This window comes from Cebus imitator, unplaced genomic scaffold (assembly GCF_001604975.1).
Source record: "Cebus imitator isolate Cc_AM_T3 unplaced genomic scaffold, Cebus_imitator-1.0 Scaffold453, whole genome shotgun sequence".
NCBI classification, from domain to species: domain Eukaryota; kingdom Metazoa; phylum Chordata; class Mammalia; order Primates; family Cebidae; genus Cebus; species Cebus imitator.
The window spans coordinates 139,616-146,313 of NW_016107768.1; the positions used below are offsets into that span (position 1 = coordinate 139,616).

The 6,698-nt window shown below is 42.9% G+C and overlaps 1 pseudogene; it reads left to right on the top strand.

Moving 5' to 3' along the window:
* Nucleotides 1–1,151: 1,151 nt before the first annotated feature.
* LOC108291426 lies at nucleotides 1,152–3,426 on the top strand (annotated as a pseudogene).
* The last annotated feature ends 3,272 nt before the right edge of the window (nucleotides 3,427–6,698 follow it).

The following is a 6,698-nucleotide window of genomic DNA, read 5'->3' on the forward strand; positions in this document are numbered from 1 at the left end:
TGCGGTGAGCCGAGATCGTGCCATTGCCCTCCAGCCTGGGTAACAAGAGCGAAACTCCGTCTCAAAAAAAAAATTCTTAAAAATCCTAAGTTTACATCAATGCTTTTTCTCCTTCCTCCTGAAAATCATCTATCCGCCCCCGCCCCGCTTTCCCAAATTTCTTCTTCTTATAAAAGCACTCTAGTCAAATTGGATTAGGGCTGAACTAAAGGCCTCATTTTGATCTAATTGTATCTTTAAAGTTCTTATCTCCGAATGCAGTTTCATTATAAGTTACTGGTGCTAGATTTCAAATATGTGGATTGGGAGTGGCGGAAAGGGGCTGGGGAATGCAGCCCGTAACAGGAAAGTTGTTTAGAAGTTGGAACATCCAATGTTAGTTTCTTTGGCAGTGAAACTACCTCGAAATATCAGTAGGTATATGCTACTTGTTTTTGTTTAATTTCATGTGTCAGTGACCACACCCAAATTTCTTCTCTCGAATTCTTAGACATGCTTTATAAAATCATATCTTCATTCTACTTTCCTGATAGAATTTTATCCCAGTTATCTTTTTCATGCTTGAAAGTCTTACTGATCATCCTGTCATACTGCTGAAAGAACTATAGAAATGGAAATTTATATTTCCTGCTCATAGAATTTAATTTTTTCTGGATTAAATTGTTAAAATTACTAGTACGACATAATTTATCACAAGAAAATAGATCATAATACCAATAATTGTTAAATATAAAAAATAAAATTCTGGCCAGGCACAGTGGCTCACCCCTGTAATCCCAGCAATTTGGGAGGTCGAGGCTGGCAGATCAGGAAGTCAGTAGTTCAAGATCAGCCTGGCCAATATGGTGAAATCCCGTCCCTACTAAAAATACAAAAATTAGCTTAGCATGGTGGCACATGCCAGTAATCCCAGCGACCAAGGAGGCTGAGGTGGGAGGATCGGTTGAGCCCGGGAGGCCAAGGCTTCGGGGAGCTGTGATTGCACCACTGTGCTCCAGCCTGGATGATAGAGTGAGACCTTGTTCCAAAAGTTAACTAAATAAAAATAATTTTTTTTTTTTTTTGAGACGGAATTTCACTCTTGTTACCCAGGCTGGAGTGCAATGGCGGGATCTCGGCTCACCGCAACCTCCGCCTCTTGTTATTGCTTATCATTCTGTCTGCTGAGAGGTTGTTCTGCAGGCCTTCACCTGGGCTCATGCACATGGCTACATTTAGTTTGGGTGTCAGCTGAGAAATGGGCATAGCTGGGATGCTGGATCACCTGAGTCTTTCTCTCCATGTGGTATTGTTTTAAAATATAGGTGTTAGCGCTACCTCAGGATGTAAAGTGTAACAAGGGGCGAGGTGGGCAGCGTGGGCCTGTGGGGCTTAAGGGTACCCCTAGCTCCCCCCTCAGGGGGCTCCGCAGTGGTCTGCTCTGGTTGCCACGTGTGGATTTGGGTTCTAAATGGAAGGCTGTGTGTTCTCTGCTGCTTATTGTTGCCCCGGTTACTGTGGCGACCACCAGAGCAGCCTTAGCGCTGTGCAGGAGCCCGGGTCTACCTCTCAGCCCTACTTGGGGTTGGTCCTGCTGGAACTACACAGGGTTGTGGCAGCACTGCCTCAAAATATGACAGCAGATTCTAATTCCTATAGGTTTCCATGGGAATTCGTGATATGTGCAGCTATTGTTGGGTTTTTTGCTGTTCCCATTTTTTTGTGGAGAAGTTTTGAGATCGATTAGGAGTTGGCTTTATGTGAGAAGAGAGAAAAAGCTTGCCGGTGTGCTTTCTGGACTAATTGACAAGAAATGTAAACTACTTGAAAACCTTACCCTCATTAAAAAAAGAGCATAAAGGCTGTGCAGTAGAGTCATCTTTAAAGGAGGCCAGCTTTGAGGAGGACGCAACAGAGGCACGAAGTTTGGAGGCAACATGTGAAAAGCTGAACAGGTCCAATGATGAGCTTGAGGATGAAATACTTGGTCTCGAAAAAGAGTTAAAAGAACAGAAATCAAAACATTCTGAACAAAAGCAACTGATGGTGGATATTTCAAAAATGATAGTCTCTAGGAGATGAGTCAGAATATCTCAAATCACAAGTAGCTGAAGCCAAAATCATCTTCAAGATATCTCAAATGAATGAAGAATGACTGAAGATAGCAATAAAAGATGCCTTGAACGAAAATTGTCATCTTCAGAAAAGCCAGAAACAGTTTTTGCAAGAAGCTGAAGTATGGAAAGAACACGTGAGTGAGCTCAATAAACAGAAAATAACATTGGAAGACTCCAGAGTACACGCAGATCAAGTTCTAAACGATAAAGACAATCACATCGAGACTCTGACTGAACGCTTGCTGAAGATGAAAGAGTGGGATGCTATGCTTGGAGAAGACATAATGGAAGATGAGAACTTGAAATTAGCAATGAACAGCGAATCAGAAGATGGTGCTTACTTAGATCATCCTCCAAAAGGAGCTTTGAAGAAACTGATTCATGCTGCTAAGTTAAATGCTTCTTTAAAAATCTTGGAAGGAGAAAGAAACCAAATTGATTTTCAGCTATCTGAAGTTGAAAAAACAAAAGAAGAGCTTGCACAGTGCATTAAACATCTTCAGACTCAACAAGCATCTTTGCAGTCAGAAAACACACATTTAGAGAGTGAGAATCAGAAGCTTCAACAGAAACTTAATGCCTCAATTCTATCAAGAAAATGAAATGAGACTCTATAGGAAATTAACACTAGAGGAAAACAGCCGGTTAGAGAAAGAAGAGAAATTTTCTAAAGTAGGCAAAAAGATCGTCCATGCCACCGAGAAGCTGGAGACCTATAGAAAGTGAGCCAAAGATCTCAAAGAAGAATTCAAGATAACTATTCATTACTATCAACGGCGGACTATTACCTATTGAGAAGAAAGCACATCGTAATTGGTTGGCAGCTCGGACTGCTAAAGGAAACCTCAATGATTTAAGGAAAGAAAATGCTCACAGCAGACAAAAATTAACCGAAATACAGTTTAAGCTGTTAGGAAGAGATCCTGATGCACTTTTATGTTCCAAATATGGCATCTGGCAGAGAACATTCCCCATATGGTCCCTCACCAATGGGTGGATCTTCATCTGAAACGAGAGCTTTTCTCTGTCCTCCAACTTTGTTGGAGGGTCCACTCAGACTCTCACCTTTGCTTCCCGGGGGGAAAGGGAGAGGCTCAAGAGGCCCAGGAAATCCTTTGCATCATCAGATTACCAACGAAAGAGGAGAATCAACCTGTGGTAGGTTACCAGATCTTCACAGGGCTCCTTCTGACACTGGGTTCCTGTCGATTCCGTGGGAACAAGCCTGTAGGATGATGTTTCCTCCACCAGGAAACCAGGTCTACTGTGGTTGCAGACAAATGGGAAAGTAACTTTATGCTTAATTAAATTGTAGTTTATTTTTAAAATATATACATATATGTTTTATTATTCTTCAGGTATGGAGAGACCAACAGGTCAAGAGTCTATTGCCACTGAAAAGACAGTTTGTGACTCACAGATCCCATGAGAAGGGAAAGTACTATGCCATGCAGGAGCACATGGGGAGGCACTGTGGTCAATGAGAAGGCAGGAGTGATGGGAAAACTTGGGCAAGAGCCTTTATTGTGGTTTCCATGGGAAGGAATGAGAGAGGCAAGGTGAACTAGGTTAAGGTTAGCTATTATAGTGTGAGTAATTTCTGCAGGCTCTGGTCATAGGGGCTGTCCCTAGTTGTCTGGTACCTGGCCCTGGGGTGATTAGGGCAGAGGAATAGTGGCCTACACCACATGAGTCCTGTGGAAGGCTGATGAAGTGGGTAGCTGGGGACATCAGCTCTGGACTGGTTAGTTTGTGTGTGAAAAGCTTGGCCTGACCAACACAGTGAAACCCTGTTGCTAGTAAAAATAAAAAAAATTGCACACCTGTAGTCCTAGCTACTCGCGATGCTGAGGCAGGAGAATCGGTTGAGCCCGGTAGGTAGAGGTTGCAGTGAGCCAAGATCGTGCCAATGCACTCCAGCCTGGGCAACAGAGTGAGACACCATCTCAAATAAGTAAGTAAGTATTGAGAAGTCATCTCTTTAAGCCCTGGATGGGCTCCTCATGTATTATTAGTTCCTGTATCCATAAAGGAATGCTAACTTTTCTACAATAAAGTTAAAACTGATTTGCTTCCTGTTTTTTTTTAAGGCTGTAAGTGCTGAGAAATAAGTATATAGAAATGAAAGTTTTGTTACAAGCGTCCCTTCGATTTTTGCCTAGTTGTATCTCAAGAATCTTATAGCAATCTATCACCAAAAGTGGTTTAAAATCATGAACTGATAATTCCATTAGTCTTCTGAAAGTTTATTAAAAGTAAAACCCCATAAGCCATTTGATTTTCAAAAGGATTCATTCTCCAGTACTCATCCAGTCTCTCAGTAACTGTCCCCAATTGCAAGTTGTTTTTGTTTGATGGTTTGGAAATGTTTATACCCTTGGGCAATGCTAAGATTGAAGATAAGAGGCATGGAATACAGTATATATGGAAGCTGAGTATCTGGAAATATCCTTAAAATTATCCAAGCCTGTAATCCCAGCACTTTGGGAGGCCGAGGCGGGTGGATCACGAGGTCAAGAGATCGAGACCATCCTGGTCAACATGGTGAAACCCCATCTCTACTAAAAAATACAAAAAATTAGCTGGGCATGGTGGCACGTGCCTGTAATCCCAGCTACTAAGGAGGATGAGGCAGGAGAATTGCCTGAACCCAGGAGGCCGAGGTTGCGGTGAGCCGAGATCGTGCCATTGCACTCCAGCCTGGGTAACAAGAGTGAAACTCCGTCTCAAAAAAAAAAAAAAAAAAAATTATCCATGCCTGCTTTAACTTGAAAAATCTTCAAGAGAGTGGTAAGCTAATTTCAAATAACTAACCTAAATAATTTTGGGAGATGGTGTTTGACTGGAAACCATGAGACGGTAGGAAAGATACATAAACTCTGTACCCTAGTTGGTAAATTTGTTCCTCCCAGAGGTACGGGTTAATGATTTGGAAACCGCTTTACAAATAGACTAGGATTGAACAGCTAAGTGGATGGTGGATGGTGCAAGCCAGTTTCCTCATTGTCAGGGACAGAAGTTATAAATTATAAGCATGAGAAGACGGCTAGAATGAACCTTGTATATTGGGTCAGTTGGAGACATCAGTATGGACTCATGCTTAATTTAATATATGTACAGATGGAGAGATACAGAAATAACTGTAGGGATGTGTGGATGGTTATACAATTATACAGTGTACACAGGTTAGTATACACACATATACTTCCTAGCTGTCTGCTGAGAGGGCCTAGGAGCAGTGACACCCCAGGAGCAAGAGGCACACCCAGTCCCCAGATCTTGGTTTGTAAACCAATGGGAACCAAGCCTCCTTGTTGAAATGGATGATACTGGGGCTGAGACAGAGAAGGTAAAGATGAGTCTGGACCATCTTCTTGTAGTGCCAGAAAGGAAGGAAGTATTCCAAAAGGATAGGGGCACATCAAAGGGACATGGGAGCTGACCTGAAACAATTCCCAATGGCCAGAGCTAGAACAATTTAAGCAAGAAAACAAAAGACTTATTATTGGATGTATTCCCACCCCCATAGGTGGAGATTAATTCCTCTCCACTTGAGTACGCACTGGGCTGTGTGACCTGCTTATAGTGAACACGGCATGAATATGGAAAATTATGAAGTTTATAGTGGAGAGCCTGGCAGACACTGCCTTACTCTAGTGATCAGGGTGAACAACACCGGGAAGAATTCATGCTGATGCTGTGACTCCCCCAAATGATGTGATGACAAGGGCACTTCACCTTTGTGGTTTTCCCCCAAATCCATGACCTTAGTCCAATTGTAAGACAAACCGAAATTAAGCAACAGTCTACAAAATACCTAAGCAGTACTCAAAAACATCAAGGTCCCAAAAAACAAGAAAAGATTTACGGACTGCCAGAGACCACCACAGATGAAAGATGAAAGACGTCTAAATGTAAATACAGCAAATGGGTGAGGTTGGGTTCTATACCACAGGTTTTGCATGTTAAGATTTAAAAATTGTCAATTTTTTTTGTTTGTTTTTGAGATGGAGTCTCGCTCTGTCACCAGGCTGAAGTGAAGCGGCATGATCTCAGCTCACTGCAACCTCCACCTCCCAGGTTCAAGCAATTCTCCTGCTTCAGCCTCCCAAGTAGCTGGGACTACAGGCACACACCATCACACTAAGCTAAGTTTTGTATTTTTAGTAGAGATGCGGTTTCACCATGTTGGCCAGGATGGTCTCGATCTCCTGACTTCCTGATCCACCCACCTCGGCCTTCCAATGTGCTGAGATTACAGGCGTGAGCCACCGCACCCAGCCAAAAATTGTTAAATCTTTAAAAGATGTATATATTCCCAGCCAGGCACAGGGACTCACAACCGTAATCCCACCATTTTAGGACACCAAGTCAGGTGGATTACAAGGTCAGGAGTTCAAGACCAGCCTGGCCAATATGGTGAAACCCTGTCTTCACTAAAAACACAAAAATTAGCTGGACGTAGTGGCAGGCACCTGTAATCCCAGCTACTTGGGAGGCTGAGGCAGAGAATCGCTTGAACCTGGGAGGCGGAGGTTTCAGTGAGCTGAGATTGCGCCACTGTACTTCAGCCTGGGCAACAGAGTGAGACTCCACCTCAAA